The sequence below is a fragment of the Pan troglodytes genome, chromosome 1 (assembly GCF_028858775.2).
Source record: "Pan troglodytes isolate AG18354 chromosome 1, NHGRI_mPanTro3-v2.0_pri, whole genome shotgun sequence".
Lineage (NCBI taxonomy): Eukaryota > Metazoa > Chordata > Mammalia > Primates > Hominidae > Pan > Pan troglodytes.
Genome location: NC_072398.2, coordinates 56,909,723 through 56,935,160, shown reverse-complemented (window position 1 = coordinate 56,935,160; position 25,438 = coordinate 56,909,723). Strand labels below are relative to the sequence as shown.

General features: G+C 35.6%; 1 long non-coding RNA gene and 1 pseudogene across 1 annotated transcript in view; both read right to left on the bottom strand.

Moving 5' to 3' along the window:
* LOC134808478 (uncharacterized) overlaps positions 1–25,438 on the bottom strand; it is a 158,461-nt gene that overhangs the window by 5,440 nt on the left and 127,583 nt on the right. The window contains exon 2 of the long non-coding RNA XR_010151520.1: positions 659–730. This is a non-coding gene — a long non-coding RNA (uncharacterized LOC134808478). The remainder of the gene's footprint in view (positions 1–658; positions 731–25,438) is intronic.
* Positions 5,196–6,314, bottom strand: LOC457593 (ATP-binding cassette sub-family E member 1-like; annotated as a pseudogene).

The following is a 25,438-nucleotide window of genomic DNA, read 5'->3' as shown; positions in this document are numbered from 1 at the left end:
ATGACTTTAAATATTACATTTCATTACTAAGCATTAAAAATCCATTTATAAAAAATTTAACACATCTTTAAACTAAATAATAACCTGAGAATCTTTACACACAAACATTAACTTGTGATCTCTTTCTAATGGAGTTCATCAATGTTCTTAGGAATCCCAAAGCTAAGCTCAAATCTAAACAATGTGAAATGTTACGTAAGCACATTTAACAACATTAAGAAAAGAGAGGTGCTCTACATGTTTATGTCAAATAATACAGGCTTAAAAAGAGTATTTATCTGTTACCTTTTAAATATGTATTGGGTTATTTTTTATAGCTGTCATCTCTGAAGAAAACTCACAGAACATTATTTATATCAACAATTAATAATTCTTCTGTCTCAATATCCTCAGACCTACCCAACCCTGCTTAGCTAGGGCAGTATGAGAAGAAAATTTTCTCAGAGCCTTATTTGGAATTGACAGCTTCACTTGTATTATATTCCGCCCAGTGATTTATCAGTGTGGTTCACTGTACAGTGGCACATTTGTTAAGATAAAACTATATTTCTCAGAATTTATAAGAGTAAATTGTGGAAGTCTTTTGAGATGGAAGAAAAGCAGATGATATTACTGTCTGAAGGTCATCATGGTTAGATAGAGTGACAAACAGACTCACGGCTGCCTGCATGTTCCAGCTTGTCCTCACTCTCCTCTGTTCTTCAGACAGCTCTTATCCTGGACTGCTAGCCTATTGACCAAGAACATAGGAAAGCCCACCATCAAATGTTCAGTAGTGTAACAACATTAGCTTCCCACAGGTCGTCCTAAATCCGTGAAGACACATACTTGGCTTCTCAGATTGACTGGTCAATGACAACTGTGACCATCTAATTCCCACTTTCAGAGCTTCACTTCTGAGTTCTTTCCTCTACTATTGAAGTTTTAATTTCTCTTATTTCCTGTGTCAGATTGTATTTTCTAAAGATAACCATAAAAATATTTCTCATACTACATGATCTTCTTCCAATATGACTTTGACAATGACACTCCTCCCAAAGTTCTGGGATCTATTACTCTTCCTAGGCTATTGAATCTGGGAAAGCATTTATGACAGCCCCAAGCAATAGACTGTGATTGTGTTGATGCTATATGATTTCTGAGGCATATCTTTAGGTTGCCTTATATTTCCACCTTGCTTTTTTGGAATGCCCACCCTTCAAGCACACACTATGCAGTCCATGACGCAGATTCACTGTGGACTGTTTAGCAACTTGTCTAAGTTCAGTGAGACAGAACACCCACACACACAAGTTACCTGAAGCAGGTTTATTATTTTTACACATAGGCAGCAAGGGACAACACAAGCCTAGGACTGATTGTGAGCCATTCCTTCAAGGCTCAGGAAAGCTGCCTGGGGAGGCCATATCTGCACATGTCCCCCTTGCATTGCAGCTGAGGGACCCTGGAAAGCAGCCTGCCCCGGATTTTCTACCTCAGGTGTCACATGACACAATAGGCTAAAACACTGAAGGATGTCCTATTTCTAGGGGGCACTGGAATAATGCTCAAGTTGTTATAGCCAGTACCTCCTTATCTCAGAATGTTGCATTCCCATCACATTTTACAGCTATTCTTGAAAACTACAAGCAAAAAAGGGGGCAGAACTAGGTCAGTTCACGGTCACCCAGAACTGCCCTGCACTGTGATGAAGCCCAAGCATATTATGCAGAAGGCTACATGGAGAGGAACTAAGGTCTTTGCCTAAAGCCCTATGTAAGCTCCCAATTGAGAGCCAGTGCTAACTTGTAGCCAGGTCAGTGAGCCAGCTTTTTTAAAGTATGTCCTACAATCTCTATTGAGTCACCCTAGCTGACTTCACATAAAAATTATACGTAAAGAGCCATCTACATTAAGCCCTCCCAAATTGAAGAATCATGAGAAGGGAAAAAAAAGTTTGTTATTGTTTAAGCCACTCAGTTTGGATGCTTTGTTAAACAGTAATAGGTAATAGGTAGTAGGCACAGATTTTGGTATTGGGAAAATAAATTTCCAGGAAGAACACTGAAAGTGCCAACTGTATTCCCACTGCCTAGGATAAAATGTAAAAGAAAAGAGATGAGCTAAACAATAAGTTGTGAAATATAGTGGAACTGAGGCTTGGTGGGTTAAAAACTGAAATTCTTCCTTATTTTTAGTCTTTGCAGATAGCAAACAATTCTAAAATTAGGAAATGGATTCTGGCAAAAGACCAAATTTATAGGGAGAGATGTTTTAATATCTGTTTTAAAGATCTTTGGTGCTTCATGTTACCCTCCTGATAGTTAAAGGGCTCCTAAAGACCTTAAAAATATTCCTTAAAATTTATCTCTGTTAAACAATAAGGCTTCAGAGAATCTCACAGGGAGCCTAAGTTAAAGATAATGTAAAAGTTATATTAAATATTTAATAGTACATATTAAATATTATTTATTTAATATATTAAATAAATAATATTTAATATGTACTCAGTATTAAATATTTAATATAAAAAATATTGGATGTGGCTTTCATTTAATGGGTTAAATCTAGTAAGATTCATGGAAAACATACAAAACTATTAAGAGAATTATAATGGTAAAATTGTTGCCAGCTTGAAAAAAAAGGAAATAGAGAAAAAAATTAAAAAATGTTTTTAACCCCCAGACATTTACAAGTAAATATCAGTTTAAAAAGAATACTCAGTTACAAAAGAAGCCCTTTTTATTGAAAAGAAAGAATGGCTCAGTAGTGAATTCAAGATCTCGAGAGTTAGAGATAATAGCCATAGGAAGTAATTCTCACAGTAGCAATATAAAGCCAACCTAGATTTCAGAATTCTTATGAACTAGTCACTGCTATGTGCTTCTCATCTTTCCCTTTTATCAATGGGAGTGTCTATTGTGGTTATCCTGTGCCTGTCTACGTTATATGTTAGGAACGTAGGAGGATAACTTGGTATCATTTGTTCACAGTGCTTCAAATGGAGAATAATAATATTCAACAAGCTGTATCTACAGAACTATACCTGATAATGCTCATCTAAACATGGACCTGAGTTTTGTAAAGAGAGTCTAGGCTTTGAACTGATGACCTAATGAGATATAACTTGGTTATTAGAAGACAAGATACATGAATTTCTTAGGTAAGAACAATGTGGATTGTTGTGCCTAAAGGTCAATTATGAAAGATTAAAAACGAAAATTCTTCTTGCATTCCCCCAAAAATAAAAAGTCCTCAATAATATCTCCCATCCCACACACTCTGCTTACAATATGGCATCAATACTTGTATTCAGGGGTAGTATTTACATCCTCCCCCCTTGAATGTAGGAAGACATAGGATTTTGTGACTGCTTTAATAATGCAGTATGACAAAAGTTATGATGTGTAACTCTTGAGGTTAAATTTTTAAAATGCTATGGACTTCTGCTTTCTCCTCTTGTGATAATTTACACTTTTTCTTTGAATTAAGTAACTATGGTGAGCAGAAGACAAAGCATAATGTATAAATGACAGAAGAAAATAAACTTTAGACCCTGTCTCCCAAATAAAAGCCAGCAACAATTTGTCTGCCATGCAAGTAAATCATCCTGAAAGACTTTTTCACTCTCAATCCACTGTAAATGATATCCCATGAATTAGAGACAAAATATCCTCTCTGACTCTTACCTAAAATGCATCTCATGAGGAAAATAACAGATTGTTGTTTTACATCACTAAATTCTGGGGTGATTAGTTATATAGCAGTAGATTGCCAATAGTTTTCTTATCCCATAACTCAATTGACCCTGATTAACACAACCACTCTCAATAATTAAAGTGGGTTTTTTTTCAAAGTAACAATATTTTAGGTAAAACAATAATTGTCCTGGCCAGAACTTCCAATACAATTTGAAAACGAGTGGTGAGAGAGGGCATCTTTGTCTTGTTCTGGTTTTCAAAAGGAATGCTTCCAGCTTTTGCCCATTCAATATAATATTGACTATGGGTTTGTCATAAATCTTATTATTTTGAGATATGTTCCATCAACACCTAGTTTATTGAGAGTTTTTAACATGAAGTTATGTTGAATTTTGTCAAAGGCCTTTTCTGCATCTGTTGAGATAATCATGTGGTTTTTGTCTTTGGTTCTGTTTAATGTGATGGATTACATTTACTGATTTGCATATGTAGAACCAGCCTTGCATCCCAGGGATGAAGCCGATTTGATCATAGTGGATAAGTTTTTTGATGTGCTGCTGGACTTGGTTTGCCATTATTTTATTGAGGATTTTTGTGTCGATGTTCATCAGGGATATTGGCCTGAAGGTTTCTTTTTTTGTTGTTTCTCTACCAGGCTTTGGTATCAGAATGATGCTGGCTTCATAAAATGAGTTAGGGAGGAGTGCCTCTTTTCAATTGTTTGGAATAGTTTCAGAAGGAATGGTACCAGCTCCTCTTTGTACCTCTGGTAGAATTCAGCTGTTAATCCATCTGCTCCTGGACGTTTTTTGGTTGGTAGGCTATTAATTACTGCCTCAATTTCAGAACTTGTTATTGGTGTATTCAGGGATTCAACTTCTTTTGTTTAGTCTTGGGAGGGTGTATGTGTGCAGGAATTTATCAATTTTTTCTAGATTTTCTAGCTTATTTGTGTAGAGACATTTGTAGTATTTTCTGATAGTAGTTTGCCTTTCTGTGGGGTCAGAGGTGATATTTCCTTTATCATTTGTTATTGTGTCTATTTGATTTTTCTCTCTTTTCTTCTTTATTAGTCTAGCTAGCAGTCTATCTATTTTGTTAATTTTTTCTAAAAAACAGCTCCCAGATTCAATGACTTTTTGGAGGGTTTTTCATGTCTCTGTCTCCTTCCATTGTACTCTGATCTTAGTGGTTCCTTGTCTTCCGATAGCTTTTGGATTAGTTTGCTCTTGCATCTCTAGCTCTCTTAATTGTGATGTTAGCGTGCTGATTTGAATTATTTCTACCTTTCTGATGTGGGAATGTAGTGCTATAAATGTCCCTCTTAACACTGCTTTAGCTGTGTCCCAGAGATTCCAGTATGTTTTGTCTTTGTTCTCATTGTTTTCAAAGAACTTCTTGATTTCTGCCTTAATTTCATTATTTACCCAGGAGTCATTCAGGAGAAGGTTGTTCAATTTACATGTAATTGTGTGGTTTTGAGTGAATTTCTTTTTTTTTAAAAAACATAATACTGATGTTTATTTATCAAATGTCAATCAGTGGAATCTTTGACTGGCTTTTAAAATAAGGGCAGTTTCATCACACTGGCATACTTGGCAAACCAGGTAAGTACAGAAACCCTTTTCAAGATTTAAAAAATGGAGCAACACTGGTCAGCATTTGGTACCGTGAATATAATACACCTACTGAAAATCTTCCCATACATCATGAAAACTTGAAGGTAATTTGTATGGCTTGAAATGTCTTCATTTTAGAATATTATGCACAAAAGGGCCTCTTCAGGAACAGAAAAGTGGCATTTTCTGTGTTTCAACTATAATTTAGAACCCAACTGGCTTTTTATGTTATATTAAGTAAATTATACTTCAAGTTCCAGAGTATGTGGGGCATAAAATCCTGATTCAAGTTTTATATGATGAAAAGTTCTAGTAAATACTCCTCTTAATATATGGCTTATCAATATTCTCAGAGTCAGTCTAATCATCCAAGAAAAAGTAGTTTCCACTCTTCTTTTGTTCTACATCCTTAATTGAATTAAGTTTGTTTATTCGTGGCCTATAGTTGTTTGGATCTCTTCTGAATGTAATTTCAAGCTGAGATAAAAATTTATTCATGCCAGCCAAAAGGGTTTGAGGACTGTTTGCAACTGTGTTCTTAGATGGAACACCATCAAAAACGATGATGCAATCCGCTAGATAGGTGGCCATGATGAAGTCATGTTCCACAACAAAGGCTGTCTTTTTTCTTGGGGTATGAAACGTTTGACAACTCGAGCTGCCATCAGTCTTTGCTCAGAATCCAAATATGCAGATGGTTCATCAATTAAATAGACATCAGCAGGTTTGCCCAAACAAAGGGCTAAAGCTACTCGCTGTAGTTCACCACCAGATAATGTCTGCACCTCTTGATCAATGATGTTTTCAATTTGCAGAGGCTTCATTACATCGGTCACAAATTGTGGGTGAGTATAAGCATCTCTTATCTTTTCATGTAGTAACTGGCGAACACTTCCAGTTGATTTGCGACTAATTTTCTGTGGATAACTGACATTTAGAACTGGTACTTCTCCTCCTTCCTCAGGTTTAAGTCTTCCAGCAAGCATTCTGATAAATGTCATTTGACCCGTTCCATTTTCCCCCAGCATCACCATAATTTCAGAATCTGTAAACTCTCTAGCTACAATTGCTAGCTCAAACTCTCCCATTTTTTTCTTCATTCCTGGATATTTATACATACACATCTTTTTAACTTCTTCTTCATTTGCAAGGGGACAGTGGGATCTATTTTGGACCAAAAAGATGAAACAAAGACACAGGCAGTTGTATGTCAGCAGCTTGATTTAATCCACCTAAAAGAATGAAATGTTGAAGATCTTTCAGGAGGGGAGTTGCAGAGATTTGCTTGTGCTGTCGTTTGCATACAGAAAGCTGATATTTTCATGTTTGATGAGGCTTCTAGTTACCTAGATGTCAAGCAGCGTTTAAAGGCTGCTATTACTATACGATCTCTAATAAATCCAGATAGATATATCATTGTGGTGGAACATGATCTAAGTGTATTAGACTATCTCTCCGACTTCATCTGCTGTTTATATGGTGTACCAAGCGCCTATGGAGTTGTCACTATGCCTTTTAGTGTAAGAGAAGCCATAAACATTTTTTTGGATGGCTATGTTCCAACAGAAAACTTGAGATTCAGAGATGCATCACTTGTTTTTAAAGTGGTTGAGTGAGTTTCTTAATCCTGAGTTCCAATTAGATTGTACTGGGGCCTGATAGACTGTTTATTACTATTTCAGTTCTTTTGCATTTTCTGAGGAGTGTTTTACTTCCAATCATATGATTGATTTTAGAATAAGCATCATATGGCACTGAGAAGAATGTATATTCTGTTGATTTGTGGTGGAGAGTTCTGTGTATGCCTATTAGGTCCACTCCAGAGCTGGGTTCTAGTCCTGAAAATCCTTGTTGATTTTCTGTCTCATTGATCTGTCAAATGTTGACAGTGGGGTGTTAAAATCTCCCATTATTATTGTGTGAGAGTCTAAGTCTCTTTGTAGGTCTCTAAGAACTTGTTTTATGAATCTGGGTGCTCCTGTATTGGGTGCATATATATTTAGGATAGTTAGCTCTTCTTGTTTTCTTTACCATTATTTAATCCCTTCTTTGCCTTTTTTGATCTTTGTTGGTTTAAAGTCTGTTTTGTCAGAGACTAGGATTGAAACGCCTGCTTTTTTTTTTTTTTTTTTTTTTTTTGCTTTCCATTTTCTTGGTAAATTTTCCTCCATCCCTTTATTTTGAGCCTATGTGTGTCTTTGCTCATGAGATGGGTCTCCTGAATATAGCACACCAAAGGGTCTTGACCCGTTATCCAATTTGCCAGTCTGTGTCTTTTAATTGAAGCATTTAGCCCATTTACATTTAAGATTAGTATTGTTATTTGTGAATTTTTTCCTGTCATCATGATGCTATCTGGTTATTTTGCACACTAGTGGATGCAGTTTCTTCATGGTGTCATTGGTCTTTATATTTTGGTGTGCTTTTGCAGTGGCTGTACCAGGTTTTCCTTTCCATATTTAGTACTTGTTTCAGAGGCTCTTGCAGGGCAGGCCTGGTAGTAACAAAATCCCTCAGCATTTGCTTGTATGAAAAGGATTTTATTTCTCCTTTGCTTATGAAGCTTAGTTTGGCTGCATATGAAATTCTGGGTTCACAATGCTTTTCTTTAAGAATGTTGAAAGGAGTATAAATCATGCTGCTATAAAGACACATTCATACATATGTTTATTGCAGCACTATTCACAATAGCAAAGACTTGGAGCCAACCCAAATGTCCCTCAGTGATGGACTGGATTAAGAAAATGTGGCACACATACACCATGGAATACTATGCAGCCATAGAAAAGGATGAGTTCATGTCCTTTGTAGGGACATGGATGAAGCTGGAAACGATCATTCTCAGCAAACTATCGCAAGGACAGAAAACCAAACACCACATGCTCTCACTCATAGGTGGGAATTGAACAATGAGAACACTTGGACACAGGGTGGGGAGCATCACACACCGGGGCCTGTCGTGGGGTGGGTGGAGGGGGGAGAGATAGCACTAGGAGATATACCTAATGTAAATGACGAGTTAATGGGTGCAGCACACCAACATGGCACATGTATACATATGTAACAAAGCTGCAAGTTGTGCACATGTACCCTAGAACTTAAAGTATAATAAAAAATGAAATAAAATGGCAAATAAAGGATTTGCTCTTAAAGTTTCTGAAAAAAATACAAATAAATAAAGTTTATAGCTCAAAGAAAAGATTCTGTTCTTTTGAAACTGCATTAAGAATGAAAGAGGAGACATTAAAATCTGACAAGACTTTATTTTCTTAATTGAACATTTCAAATCCAGGACCAACAAGTTACTGGGAGCTGTTGATTACTTACTTAACTGTGAATAAACTTTACAGTTAAATGTCACAAATGGACAAAGTGTAGGCAACTTGAAAACACAATCCAGTTCTCCTGGCCTTATCTTGTATTTGGATCCTTTCACCTTCTCAAAGTCATTCATCAGGAGACTGGCAAAGAGCCCTGTCATCTCAAATTCCCAGTGTTTACTTATAAACACAGGAAGTTCAAATTTCTTAGAATTAAGCCTAATGCAGAACCTGCCTTCCGTGGAATGAATTCTGCAAGTTTGTAAAGAACCTACATGAAAAATACCTGAAAGAACATGTACACCAATGAATATCTTACTGAATCAGATCCCACTAAGAACCCAGAGTCATTCAGACATTATGTGTAAAATCTTTTTATCTGCCTGTGAAGAAAACTCTGCTAAACAAATTAATACCATGCAGATAAGAATTCTAGAGAGATATTTAAGGGATTCAATAGTTCCAGAACTGACCAACTGTTTCAAGCCCTTTTCTGGGACCTGTGTTGTTAATTGGTGCAGTGTGATTTCAGGATAATTGTCCTCACATTCTAGGTGGCTATTGTCTGCAAGTAATCCGAATGCCTTTAAAAAACAAAACAACGCAAATATGTATTGTTCCATGCCTATACTCTAAGTGACCTGTATAGCACCATTCATCAAGTCTTAGCCAAAACCCCATAAATGGAAGACTGAGGGGTCTACGGGTAGGGCAGTTGCTGGAGAAGACCTTCTCCCCAATTATATGAGCCTGAAAATAATGCTCCTCTTTTTGCTGGAAAAAAAAAAGAATGTTGAATATTGGCCCCCAATATCTTCTGGCTTGTGGAGTTTCTGTTGAGAGGTCCACTGTGAGTCTGATCAGCTTCCCTTTGTAGGTGACCTGACCTTTCTCTCTGGCTGCCCCTAATATGTTTTCCTTCATTTCAACCTTGGAGAATCTGACGATTATGTGTCTTGGGGTGAGCTTCTCATGGAGTATCTTATTGGTGTTCTCTGTATTTCCTAAATGTGCGTGTTGGCCTGCCTTGCTAGGTTGGGGAAGTTCTCCTGGTTAATGTCCTGAAGTGTGTTTTGCAGCTTGTTTCTGTTCTCCCTGTCTCCTTCAGGTACTCCAGTGAATTATAGATTTGTTTTTTTTTTTTTTTTTTACAAAGTCCCATATTTCTTGGAGGCTTTGTTCATTCCTTTTCATTCTTTTTTCTCTAATCTTGTCTGCATGCCTTATTTCAGCAAGGTGGTCTTCAAACTCTGATATCCTTTCTTTTGCTTGGTCGATTTGGCTATTGATAATTGTGTATGCTTCACAAAGTTCTCGTGCTGTGTTTTTCAGCACCATTAGGTCATTTATGTTCCTCTCTAAACTGATTATTCTAGTTAGCAGCTCCTTTAACCTTTTATCAAGGTTCTTAGCTTCTTTGCATTGGGTTAGAACATGGTCCTTTAGCTCAGTGGTGTTTTTTATTACCCATTTTCTGAAGCCTACTTCTGTCAATTCGTCCATCTCATCCTCTGTCCAGTTCTGCACCCTTGCTGGAGAGGTGTTGTGATCATTAGGAGGAGAAGGGGCACTCTGGCCTTTTGGGTTTTCAGCATTGTTGTTGTTGTTGTTGATTCTTTCTCATCTTCATGAGTTTGTCTAGTTTTGATCTTTGAGGCTGCTGAACCTTGGATGTGGTTTTTGTGGGGACTATTTTATTGTTGTTGTTGCTTTCTGTTTGTTTGTTTTTCTTCATTGGTCAAATCCCTCTTCTGTAGGGCTGCTACAGTTTGCTAAGGGTTCACTTCAGGCCCTATTCATCTGGTTTGCTCCCTCGCCTGGAGATTTCACTCAAAGAGACTGGAGAACAGCAAAGATGCATGCCTGCTCCTTCTTCTGGGATCTCTGACCTCGAGGGGCACCAACCTGATGCCAGTAGGATTGCTCTTGTACAGGGTGTCTGACAACCCCAGTTGGAGGATCTCACCCAGTTGGGTGGCACAGGGAACAGGACCAGTTTCATGAAGCACTTTGATTGTCCCTTGGTGGAGGGGGTGTGGTTTGCTGGGGGAAAAGCTACTTGCCTGGGCTGCCCAGGTTTCTCAGAACTACCAGGAGGAAAGGCTAAGTCTGCCTGTCCACAGATACTGTGGCCACCCCTCCCCCTGCGGGCTCAGGCTCAGGGAAATCCAGGTTCTGTCCCTGAGACCCTAGCTGAAGTTGTTGGAGTTCCTGCTGGGAAACCCCACCCAGTGAGGAATAATGGGTCAGGGTCAGTTCTGGAGAGGCACTCTGGCTGCAGTCTGTCACAGCTGGTGTGTTGGGCTGTGGGGGACACCTCTTGGGACCAAGCTGTCCAGCCTCCCTGGCTGCAGCAGGGGAAAAGCACAGACTGGCGCTATAGAGATGGATGCCGCCCTTCCCCCACCCAGGGAGCTTAGCCTGTTAGGCAGTTGTGAGTCCCAGTGCTGGCTGCTGCCCTCACACAAGGGGCTCAAAGGGCTTCCACAGCAGGCAGCAGCAGCTGTGGTGCTGGTTGCCCCTCACCCAGGAGCTAGGCAGACTTAAGCAGCTTTCATCTAAGAGGCTGTTGAGAATCTGTGCAGCTCTGGGGTTGAGATCCTAGGCACCAGTGGTGTGGGTTCAAGAGTGGGATCTTCCAATCCGTGAGTTGCACAGATCCATGGAAAAAGCATGGTTTCCTCAGCTGGGTAGCACACTCACTCACCACCTCCTTTGGCTGGAGGAGTGGGGGTTCCCCTGCCCCATGTGGCTCTCAGGTGGGCCGCAACACCACTCTGTTCTTCCTTCCTCTCTGTGGATCACTCCAGCCGCCTAGTCAGTTCTGATGAGAGAACCCAGATACCTTGGTTGCCAGTGAAGGATTCACATGCTAATTATGGTTCTTTTTGATGGGAGCCTCCGAATGCCACTGTTTCTAGTTGGCCATCTTTGCCCCACACCCTGTTTTCCTTTTTGATGTAGGTATTTACAGCTATACATTTTTCTCTAAGCACTACCTTGCCTGCATTTTATTAATTTTAATTCATAGTGTTTTCATTTTCACTCAGCTCAAAATATTTTCTAATTCCTCTTTTGATATCTTCTTTGACCCATTGGTTATTTAATAGTGTGTTATATAGTTTCCATATATTAGAGATTTCTTAAATTTCTTTCTGTTAATATTCTCCAATTTTACTACATTATAATGAGAGAACATACTTTGTATGATTTTAATCCTTTTAATTATTGAAACTTGTTTATGGCCTAACATATGGTGGGGAATTTTTCATGTACACTTGAGAAGAATGTGTATTTCACCATCATGGGCGGAGTGTTCTAGAAATGTCTGTTAGATCTAGTACGTGTGTAGTGTTGCTCAAGTCTTCTATTTCCTGGTGGATTTTCTGCCTAGTTGTTCTGCCCATTATTGAAAGTATAGCATAAAATTTCCACTATTATTATTAAATTGTCTATTTTTTGCACTTGTTGCTGTCCATATTTTGCAGCTTTGTTTTTAGGTGCATATATGCTTATAACTGTTATAGCTTACTCATAAATTGGCACTTCTACTCCTCTTTATCTTTAGTAACTTTTTTTTGTTTTAAAGTCTAGTTGTGTTTCTTTTTTTTTTTTTTTTTCCTGATATTACTGTAGCCACTCCATCTTTCTTAGGGCTGCTGTTTGCAAAATGTATTGCTTTCTGTCCTTTTGCTTTGAATCTATTCGTATCTTTGAATCTTTAGGGCATCTCTTGTAGATAGCATATATGAATAATGTTTTCTAAATCCAGTCTAATATCTTCTGCCTTATGATTGTTTATTCTATTCACATCTAATGTCATTAATGATATAGTTGGACTTATGCCTGCCATTTTACTTTTTGTTTTCCATATGTCTCATGTATTTTTGTTCCCCATCCCTCTTTACTTGTTTCTTTTGCATTAAGTGAATATTTTCTAGTCAAACATTTTAAGTTTTCTAATTATTTATTCACTTGATAGTTTTGAGTTGCCTTTTTAGTGGTTGCTTTAGAATTTACAATATGTATGTTATCTGATTTTACTTCAGATTTATACTAACTTAATTCCAGTGAGATATAGAAACAATATTTTTATGTAGCTCTATTCTCTCATCCCTCTTTTTGTGCCATTATTGTTGTACATATTGCATTTATAATGTTACAAATCCAATAATACATTGTTATAGTTATTACTTTACATAATTACTGTATATGTTAAAAGCTGAAAAAGAGCAACTACATATTTAGTTCTTTTACTTTTTGCTTTCCATATGTCTCAAGTATTTTTGTTTTCCCATTCCTCTTTAGTTGTTTTTTTTTTTTTTCCCCTTGAGACAAAGTCTCACTCTGTTGCCCAAGCTGTGCAACAGAGTGAGTGCACACAGTGCAGTGGCACAACCTTGACTAACGGCAACCTCTGCCTCATGGGCTCAAGCAGTCCCCCCACTTCAGCCTCCTGAGTAGCTGGGACCACAGGCACGTGCCACCATGCCCGGCTAATTTTTGTATTTTTTGTAGAGATTTGGTTTTAACATGTTGCCAGGCTGGTCTTGAACTCCTGGGCACAGTGATTCACCTACCTTAGCCTCCCCAACAGCTGGGATTACAGGCATGAGCCACCACATTCAGTCTATAGATTTTTTTAAAATTATACTTTAAGTTCTGGGATACATGTACAGAACGTGCAGGTTTGTTACATAGATATACACGTGCCATGGTAGTTTATTGCACCCATCAACCCGTCATCTACATTAGGTATTTCTCCAAATGCTATCCCTCCCCTAGCCTCCCACACACTGACAGGCCCCAGTTTGTGATGTTCCCTTCCCTGTATCTATGTGTTCTCACTGTTCACCTCCCACTTATGAGTGAGAATATGTGGTGTTTGGTTTTCTGTTCCTGTGTTAGTTTGCTGAGAATGATGGTTTCCAGCTTCATTCATGTCCCTGCAAAGGACATGAATTCATCCTTTTATATGGCTGCATAGTATTCCATGCTGTATGTTTTCTATATCATTTCTGTTCTTCTTATTTTTTCCTATGGATTCAAGTTACCATATGGTATCATTTTTTTACTCCAATACAACTTTGCTCCCACCCACCCACTTGGTGATGCTTTTATTAAATATATTATATTTCTACATGTTATAAGCTGAAAGCAAAGTATATATATACTGTTATATACAATTTTTTTACATCAGCTGAGAGATGAAAAAGGAAATATGTATTTATATTATCTTTTGCAATTACATAATTATCTACACTGATGGTCTGGCTTTTGAGTAGATATGAATTTGCATATGGGTTTATTTGCTTTCAGTTTTCAAAAAATACTTTAGTAATTTTTAAAGTGGATTTGTTAGACATTAATTATCCCAGTTTTATTTATCTAGGAATGTCTTTGGTTTGGCCTGAGTTTGGAAAGATAGTTTTTCTAGATATAAGATCCTTGGTTGAGAATATTTTTTATGAAGTTTGACTGCCATCTCACTGCATTCTGGCCATTGTTTCTTGTAATGACTCAACTGTAAATTTTATTGTGGTCCACAATGTAAGTTGTTTTTCTCTTGATGCCTTTAACATTTTCTCTTTGTTTTGACTTTGAGCCTTTTTACTCATATTTCTAACTGTGGATCTCTTTGCATATATCCTACTTGGAGTAAGTTGAAATTCTTGGATATGTAAAATGTTTTTCAGCAAATCTGGGAAATGTTAGGAGTTTTTAAAAAATTTTTTTGCTCTTTGTTCCTATTTTTCTTCGAGTATTTCCATTATGCATGTATTAATTCATTTAATGAGTCTCACATTTCTCTTAAGGTCGGTTAATTTTATTTTCCCTCTGTTATTTAGATTGCATAATCTCTTGATCTATTTTCAAGTTCACTAATTCTTTCTCTCGTCAATTCACATCTTCTGTTTAACCCTTTGATGAATTTTCTTATTTCATGTATTGTACTTTTAAACTCATAATTTCAACTTAGTTCTTGCTTTTTAAAAATTTTCTAGTTCCTAATTTATGTTATTTTTTTAACAAGACATTGTCTTCATACCCTTCTTTCTCTAAGCATAGTTCCGTTAGTCCTCTGAACATGTTAAGAGTGGTTATTTTGAAATCTTCTTCTGTTGAATTTGTCATATCATCCTTCTCATAGTTTCTGTAGCCAGCTTTTTCCTATATGTTTCACAATTTTCTGTCTTTTTGCTTGTCTCATAATTTTTTGTTGAAAACTGTACAGTTTAAGTCATATATTGCAGCAATTCTGAATACTGATTTGCCTCTCTCCTCTCTGGGTTTGTGGTTGTTTACTAGTATTTGTTTTGTGACTTAGTTATCATCTTTCAGTGAGGTCTATTTCTCCCATGCTATGAAGCCTTTGGTGTCACTCCTTATAGGGCATATTATTGGGCTTGTATATGGCCATCTGTGATTACAGTAGTAGTAGCAGGGATGTATTTTGATCTTTCTTTTCTTAATTTCTCTGTTAAACTCTCTACCTCATTTGGCATCACAGCTAAAAGTTAGTCTCTGCTGTTTACTGGCTGGTCGCTTTATTATTTTCAATAGTGTCTGATACACAAATTTCTCAGCAGTATGATTCAACTACATTTATGCAGGGGTAATTTTTGACACCAATTTAAGGTTTGTCCTGATCCCAGGAGATCTCTTCTCAACTGACTAATTTTCTTTTTATCTGTTGAACTATCTGGCTTATAATTTAACTTGTTGTTCTTAAAGAACATTTGAGAGCACCCTTAGGCTTGAACTTCCTCACACTCTGTTTCAAATAAAGTCAGCTCTAGGGAAAGATTCAGAGCTATTTTTTAGTGATTGTTTTACCCCCTGATCAAAATTCTAAGCCACTGCTCTTGAAAGTTGGTGTAGCAAAATCTTTTGTCTTTCGTGGATTGCCTCGTCGGGATGGAACTTCTTCCCTATAAGAAAGTTGAGATGAATATACTCAGGGACACAGGATTCTCATCCTATTATGCCTAGGACAGAACCTCCATTCTACAGGTAGGCGATTGGTGTAGGAAGGGAGCCCCTAACTTCCAGAGAATACTTACGAGGAATTTAACTTTTTCAACTCGAAGTTAGAGGGCATAATAAATGCTGTTGGCCTGTTCCTTCCGATGAGGTATGCTAACCCATAATTGGGAGATAGAGAGAAGCCCATCTTTTCAGCCACACCCTATCAAGTGGAGCTTCCATCAGGCTGAGCAGGAAGGGTGAAAGGAGGAAGTGGATGTTTATTCCAATGCCACAGATCGTTGCTGCTCTTATCACATTTAGTGGATTGTCTTGAATAAACATTTCTTAATTTGCTCTATGCTCTTAGAACTATTTTAAGAGAATATAGTTATTTCTAGAACAGTTTTCTCCAGCTTTGCTGGTTTTACTGGAGAGTAGGTCTGTGGAATGCCTCACATTTTTGCCTCACTTGCCACATTACACACCTGCTCCCACTTTGCCTTCCATCATGAGTAAAAGCTTCCTGAAGCCTTATCAGAAACTGAGCAGCTGCTGCTGCCAGGCTTGTACAGCCTGCAGAACCGTGAGCCAAATAATAAACTCTCTCTCTCTTTCCATATATATATATATATACACATATATATATTCTTTTCTGGATATATACATATGTGTGTGTGTATATATATACATATGTGTGTATATATATATACATATGTGTGTATATATATACATATGTGTGTATATATATACACACACACATATATGTGTATCTATACACACACATAAATATGTATATGCATATACACATGTATATGTATATGTGTATATGTATAGACACATGTACATGTATATGTATATATACACACATATGTATATATCCAGTTTAAGTATTATTTGTAGCAATGCAAAATGGACTAATACACTTCACAAGAGAGAAGACTGATTAGTTTGTCCCTATCATGTGGGTAGTGTGGAGATTTTACATAATGACTTCACCAAACAGTTCTAGTTCATAATAAACTGCAACTACAATGATTTTCTTAAAATAATCATTGCATATAGACATAATATATATTCATTACTTGCCTACAGTCAATTCTTTTACGTATATAATGAAGATAAAACATTGATACTTAAAGCGGGAGAATGAAGAAACAGTCATTTACAGTTTGGTCATCAATTTTACTCCATTATCTGTATCTCAACTTTTTGGTCCAAATCATAGTTTGTGCATATTTAATTATTTTCATTGAATGGGAAAACACAGCTTTCATCAAAATCCACTTTTATGTCGAATTTCTCTTTGAACCTGAAAGAATTTTCTTATGCTTGATACAAATTACTCTTGCTCAAATTTAAATGAATTTCCTTTGTTCTGTTTTTAGCAGTCAGATCAAGCACTATATTGCAGAATGAAAGTAACACAAAATATTACTATTATTTCTCAAATATGTCATAGTCACTTTAAATTCTTTTTTTTCCTCTCAGATTTTTAGCCATTTTTCTCATCATGAGGTCACTGCAATTCTAATAAGAGATACAGAGAAACCCTCAAAATTATTCTTAAAAAGAGTCTTTAACAAAGCTATATACTAATGGGTTGCTTGGACTGTATTTTTAAGTTGTATATTGCATATAATAGAAAAATTATCTCCATACCTCACACAAGACAGGGAAATAACTATAGGGTTATATCCCTTGCATAATTGATTTCTAAATTTTAGAAATGTTATGATTATGTCACTAAGTAATTTGCAAATCAATGGCTCCTAAGGGTCTTGTATCCTTTGGAAAAAGCTATATTTAACAGTTCGTTTATATTGTATTTTCCTAAATGCAAAATATCTACAGTGCTGCTAGAACACCTGGCTTTAGGGTCATCCAGTGAAACTAATTTGAAACATATCTTAGAAATGTTTACTTTTCCAACTACATTATGTGAAAAATAGTGTATCTATGCTTTTATGTAGATATATGACCACACTATTTTTACATGTGCATTAGTACTAGATGAGAAATGTCTGAATTGTCTATATGTCAAATCCCAAGTGATTTACAGGAAGAACACCTGATACTGTACCTAACACAAGGGTTCTCCTTAACCCTTGCCATGATGGCCATAGAATCTTTCTCCAATTCTATGCTAAAGCCTTTCTACTACACAGTTAGACCAACTTATCAATTACAGAAGTTTCATCTAGGCAGATAAAACTCTCAACGTATTCTAAAATTTCAAGAGGGCCTTGAAAATTAGAATAATTCTTAAGTCTCAATAGTTCTAAGTCCCCAGAACTGAACATTATAGAAATCTGTAAGTGAAGATTGCCAGTCACATAAGATCATGATTTATTCTTTCAAGCATTCATAAATGCAATAAAAGATTTGCTGAAAGCTAACTACATGCTAGGTGACATAAGACAAATATCATTTAATATCTTCAAGACACTTAATATAGGTTTGTGTATATTTATAAACTAACAAGGGTAATAAGTATCATGATTGCTTTAATAAAAATCTGATTAAGGTAATAGAGTATAAAGAGAATCCTAAACAATTCACGGGGTGGCAAATGAGAGGACACAAACAGAAAAAAAGCTACTGAACGTAGACACATAAACATAAATTGATCTTACGCATTTGGGTAAACACAGGATTATACTGCAGCTGGAGAGGAATTTAAGAGAGAGAACAGCAGGTAGGAGAAAGGTTTCATATGCTGTAGCATGCCTAATGGCAATGAGAGCAAGTAATAAACTTTGAGCTGGTTATTGAAAATATCAGTGTTGAATTTAGGATAATTACGTTAGCAATAGTATAAGTGATGAATTGGAATTGGAGACAGAGGGGATTGAAGGTAAGACTGTAATCAGAGAAACCAGTTTGGAGAGCAATTTAGAAATATTCAGAGACAATTAACTGACCTAATTAAGAGTTTAAGAAAGCAAGAACAACTGGACTTAGTAGTCCCATGTTTGGAGGCGAGAGAATGAAGAGGAGGTATATTAAAAATATGTAATTTAGAAAACTTGATAAGAAATAATATTAGTTGTTGAATAGCAGAAATAACCTTTTAGTTTTAGTCCCAGATTTCATTAATTCAGCTAAGGCCTTTTATTATCAATCACTGTACTAGGTGTTGGAGATAAAAAGATGAATAAACAAGTCCAAACCCAGCCATTAAGGAATTGAACATGTAAACATAAAACAAATATGAAAACAACTAAATGAAACACTGTACAAGCATTTTAGTGGAATAACCACATTGCACAGTACAAACACATAGAGGAAAGGGGAAAGAGGAGGAAGTAAATGCAGGCAGGTTTAAACTGAGGGAGGTAAGCAGACCCAAATGAGATGAAGAGGTATGAGTTATATTATAGAAATTCTTACATTCTAATGTTAAAAAAATTGGACTCTAACCTGTAATTATATATCCATGGGAGAGTTTTAAGCATGCTAGGATATGAATATTAGAAAGATTAATTAAAAGATTATTTGAGTGGTGTGTTTGTTAGGCCATTTTTGTACTGTTATAAAGAAATACCTAAGGCTGAGTAATTTATAAGATAAGATGTTTAATTGGCTTACAGTTTTGTAGGCTTTACAGGAAGCATGGTGCTGGCATCTGCTTCTGGTGAGGGCCTCAGGAAACTTACTCATGGCAGAAGGTGATAAGAGAGAAAAGGGCAAGGTGCCATACTTTTTTAAACAACCATGTCTCATGAGAACTCACTCACTATTGCTAGGACAGCACTAAGGGGATGGTGCTAAACGATTCATGAGAAATCCACCCCAGTGATCCAATCACTGCCCAACAGGCCCTAGCACCAACACTGGGGATTACTTCTCAACATGAGATTTGAAGAAGACATCCAAAATATATCAGGTGAAATTATAGAAAACATAATTTCAAGAAAATTGAAGGGTAAGCATGACATAGGAGGCTACCAAAATTTTGAGTCAAACATCTGAATTAAACAAATGGCAGGAGGGAAAAGAAATAGAGATGAGATAGGGGGCAGTGGTTCAGAAAATATAACTGATTCGTTACACATTGTAAGGGAAAGCATCCTGTTGGATAAGCCATCCTACTGGATAAAGGATTCTATTGGATAAAATTTATGATTATAGGACTGTTTTGATGGTGGTATGGTCAACTAGAATAAGGAATTCTAAAGAAGAAAAGGTTATTAGGTTAATTTGTGGTCAGTATAGTGAAAATATAATTCAATTTCTTTCCATGCCTGTGCCTATTCATTGAAATGTAACTTTCCGTAGTCCGTTAAGTGGGCAGGATAATCGACATCCTAACTGTAAATAATTGGACAAAATCTACAATCCTGACCAAAGATGGATTAGTCATAATCCTTTCCCTGAAATCGTAAGAAGAAGACAACTGCCTTTGATTGACTAAACTGGGCTTGAAACAATTCTACTCCTAGATATGTTCCTAACCAAAATTCATGCACATGGGCACCAAAAGGCATGTACTAGTGTCAATTCCAGTATTAGCTGCAATAGCTTCAAGCAAGAAATAACCCATCGAATATTCATCCAAAGTCAAATGATGACCGTATTGTAAATTCCTCACACAAGGGAATAATATGCAGCCTTAAAGAACTGCAGCTAAATCTAGCAATATTGATCAATCTCAAAGACACTTTGTTGGTTAAGTAAACCAACCTAAATCAATTTATAAATTCCAAGAAATCCAATTCAAAACTTTAATTGTGTTTTTGAGTGATTTAGTTTAAAATGTATATGGCATAAAAATGTATTCAAATATATAAGTTAACCTACAAGAAAGAAAGAGATGCTATTATTATATTAAGTTATAGCAGTCATTAATGCTGTTTACTGAACATTTATTTTCATGCTGTGATCACAGGTTAGGATGTAACTTCCTGGATTTTTGTTTTGGATGATAAATTATAAGTCAAACTTAGGTATGACACTTCTGGACTGGAGCATTCATTTAATTATCAGCATGAAAACTTCTAGTTTGTTCTTCCCTCTGGCTTGTGAATGGCCTCACACAGTTTCAGGTTTCAGTAAAAACCACTGTTCCTGAGTTACTAAGACAATTGGAGTATCTTGCAGACCTTCAGTGGATCTGCAGCATGAGTGAAAAGTAAACCTCTCGTTCTAAGCCGCTGATGTTTTCAAGTTGTTTATTACCACAGCATAACATAGCCTGCTCTGACTTATTGAAAAGCCATTGGTGCAAAAAAAGACTAATGGACCAATGAATAAAATGGGTAGTTCACAGACATATATATACAAACACTCTATGAACAGGGTACACTACAAATCTAGAAGAAAAGAATTGTTTGGTGTGGGAAAACTGGTTCACTACATGGATGAATATAAAACTTGATGCCTACCTAAGACCACACAAAAAACGGGAAGCCTAGGTGGTGGATTAAAAGCCAAATTTAGAAGAAATGTTCAGTAGAAGAAATGTTGAAAAATTATTATGACCAAAAAAATCACTTATTAAGTAAAAATTTCAAAACACAAGCCAAGAAGCAAAACGTATAAAAATAAACCTGGAAATCAATCAGAAAAAGCCTGCAATCTCAAAACAAAAATAAAGGACACATCAGTCACTTTCCAGCAGAGAACCAAAAACATTGACAAATAGAAGATGAGGTGTTCAAAAGTATAGTGGTCAAAGAAATGCAAATTAAAGCAATAATGCTGTATTACTTCTTTTAGAAAGTTGAATAATTCTAAGTGTAAAGGATGTAGAATCCCTCATTCCTTGCTATGGAAGGATAAAATTGATTAGATCACACTGGAGAACAGTCTTGGTTTATTTAGTTAAATAAAATATACACAATTCTCCTCCTAATAACACAACACAAAGGTAGTCTACAGGACATGCAAACAGCTGTTCACTGAAGAATTGTTGATAGAGATGGGGCGAATAGATGGGCAAATTCTGGTAGAGGCCGTGAGTACTGTAAGGCAGTTGGAAGCAACATAACAGACAAAAACCTAGGAATGTGAATGATCTCAGAAATAAAATGATTATTTTAAAATGGAAACTATATTTTGTCATATAATTCCAGTTATGTATACTAAATGTCTGCAGACAAAATAATCATTTGAGAAAGAACATAATTAAATACTAAATATGCAATAAGCACAACAAAAATGGTTGTCTGTGTTTGGGAAGAATGGGAGTCAGGTATAGAGATAGAAAATAATAAACAGGCAAATAAAAAAAGGAAAAAATACTGTTGGTTTTCAAATGTTGACTATTTGCAAATTGAGAACTATGTATGCTACCAAAACCAATAAGAAATGCCATTTGTTGAATTAACAATTTGAGACTAGTTTTAATGATCTATATAAAACATCTAAGATGGGGAAATAAAAATATGTTACAGTAATATATGCCTGTGTTATAATTGTGATGGGCAAACCAGTTTGATCCAGGTGTTATCAGAATAATTTGCATGTATGAATTCCAAAGTGCTTCCAGAATTCAATGTGGACTTTCACAAGACATCTTAAACTTATGTGTGCATTGTAAAAAGATTTTTAAAAATTTAAAACCAAAGCTTTGCCATGCCCACTCTCAAATTTTATTTACTTCCTCCTTCTTTCACTGCTATCTGCCTGTTCTGCTTATCTCTCAAACATTAGGTCACTCGTTCTAATAGAATATATATCCCTATGATTGGTGTTAAGGATAATAGATATAAGCAACAAGAATATGAAAAATAACTTGAGCTATGATTTTGCATTCTTACTATGTTGTTGTAAAGTGCTGAGATATATGCAAACACCTACATCATTTACTAAAAATTATATACACAAAGACAGGAAGAAATGACTGAGATGAATCTCTAGATACAGTTCTGTAGGCTGCCTGGATATAAGTGATTTGTGTGTTTAAATGTGTATGTATCTATTAATGAACCATTACTCCAGGAATAGAGGGCTAGATTAAGTCTGACATGTTTTATCAAATGCATTTTTAAAAATGTGAATTGGATAGACATCAAGAAAACAAAGAGAATCTATGTGGGAAGGAGTGATTCACGTTTCATGTGACCAGCACCAGTGAGACCAGTTGACTTCAGGAAGAATTGGCAGTTCTGGAGAGAAAGTGTGGCCTTTGCTAGTACAGGAGGTCTGGAAAAATGAATGTAAGTTGCAACAATTCAGAGTTGCCCTTTGGATAAATATTCATAGAGTGATTGTATTTCACAGGACATTGCTAGTCAATTTTATGTGATAAAGAAAAAGGGAAGAACACACTCAAGAGGAACCAAAGTTTAACATGTAACAGGATACATTTTATGTCAAAATAAAAATACAATAATTCACCATGAGGAGTAAGAGGACAAATAGAGCTATTAATGTTACATAAGCCAAGTGCTAAGCTTAGGAAATAGAAGAGTACTTACTGGTGTCACAGAACATTTTTAAGTGTTCTGAAGACATAATAGATTCTACATTTAAAATAACACAGATAATGTAGGAATTTAACTTGAAATGTAAACTCTATAATTACCATTTCATGTCTTCAATTGCTTATTGCAATAGCAATTTTCAGGAGCACATTACAGATCCCCTTTTTTAATCATTTGTCTCTCATTTTTTTCCTACAAGCAATATATTGCTGACAAAACATCACGACTCATTTCTTTTTCCATAAAATCCACTCTTATTTGTGTCTTGTTCAACATTAAATTTAAACATACAGCCTCTAATTTAGTGTCAGAATTCTGAAACCAAAACTATTCATACCTAATATATGTCTGTTTGATATCAAATTCTATTTTATCTTCATCTCAATCAATACTTTTCTCATCCTATCTAATAGCCCCTAGATAGTTGTATGTTATCATTAAACATTATTTTCTGTATTAATTTCTTCTGAAAAGTAATTGATCTTCAGCACCAAAAATGGCAAGCAATAACATAACCAAATTAGAGACTTGAGCATAAAAGTGTATTCTAGTAGATTTGTTTGAATACCTTGGTATTTGGTTCAGAATATTCTGAGCATATTCTCACCTTTAGCAGTTTTCCTTCTTTACTCACAGGAAGATTAATAACAGAATTATTAAAAATTAAAGAAATTATGTAATGCTTTATATAGTCTCTCTCTCTCTATCTATATGTATATATATATGAGATCTTCTTTTGATATATAATTATTTTTTCTTCAGTTACCCCAATCAAAAGTGGAAGCATGGAGGCCTTTCTTATTGTTGCTGTTTGATGACCACAACCTTAACTTCAGTTATAAACTTTTTAAAGAGAAGCAACTTTTGAACTAATATAATCCATTTTCAATCCATTTCCTAATCCATGTGTATTTCTTAAAGGTAATTACTAAATATACGTGTTAACCATGACCATCTAACACCATGGAAAAAAACTATACCTTAGTTCTGACACTAAGAACATCAGGCAATAAGGGTGACATTATTCTACAAATAGCTGCTACTTCCGGGGGAACATTTTTCTCTTTCAGGTGAAAGTAGATGTTTCTATATAGAATTAAACAGACTTTTTAGTCTTTAATCTTCCTTATTTTTTAGTACTAACCTTCACATTCACTTTACATGTCTTATAAAATGCCTAGCATTTTCCTGTGTGTTACTTCTTCCACAGCACAAATTAAAAATGAATGAAATAGAATAAATCCATTCCTCAGAAACAACACACATAATACAATAAAAAGATATACTGCACAATGCAATGTTAAAAAATCCAGAAAATAGTGCAATTAAAAATAACTAAAGATTAGCTTCTTTTCATCCACAGAGGTAATTAGGGAAAAAAAAAACCTCATATTTTAGGTCTCAGAAGACACATATTAGGATGCTTCCTTAAATGACTATACCTTGAATTTAATGTAAATTCCCAGAAAATATTTTGATTAAGAAATTCATTTTCTGAAAGTTATATTCCTTGCATTGAGACTGTTTTTAAAGTATATTTGTGACCTTCTTTCAAGGAAAGTGACAAAAGGCAAGTACAGAAGAAAAATTACCATAAAGCATGTTCTGTGTCTAAGTGTCATTGATACAGATGGCTAGTTAACAGTGCTGCTGCATTTTGATAACACTGGAGGAAATGCATGATTATATTTCAGCATTAGCAGATTGTCCTCTCTTTTGCTATGTTATACCTAAAACATTGGTCTTTTGCTTTTCTGTCCTTACATAGAGGTAAATTTTAATTTTTATTAAAAAAATCTGTCATTTAGAGCTTAGTGGATACAATAGTTTCTGTGGTTAGACTTTTTGAGTTTAGAAACATGCTCAGCAACCTACTAGACTGACCTTGAATATAATCCTTCTGTGTCTCATTTTCATCATCTGTAAAATGGGGCTATTAATAGTATCTCTCACGTAGGAGTCTCATAAGAATTAAAAGAAACAATACAACTGGTGAGAGTTCAATAAATGTAAGCTATTAAAGTAGTTTAATCTACAACAGAAAAGAGAAATGCAAAAATCTAATTATAATAATAATAAAACTAAAAATAAGTGGTAAAATAAATTTACAGGCAATGTTAGGGTGCATTTAAACCTGCCTGAATAAGTCGTCTCAGAGAAAGCCAAATAAATGAGAGGTCTTTTCAGTTGAGTGTTGAAGAATACATATATATATATATATATATATATATATATATATATATATACATCAAAATAGGCTTAGAGAATGGAATAAAAAGGTAAGGAGTTATGAAAGTGCATGTCACACTTTGAAAATATCATATAGTCTTGGTGATTGGAAAGGATATTTAAAAATAAACATCACTTTTTGATTAATGGTTTTATTTTCTTTGTAATGATGGCACTAAAACAAATGAGAAAAT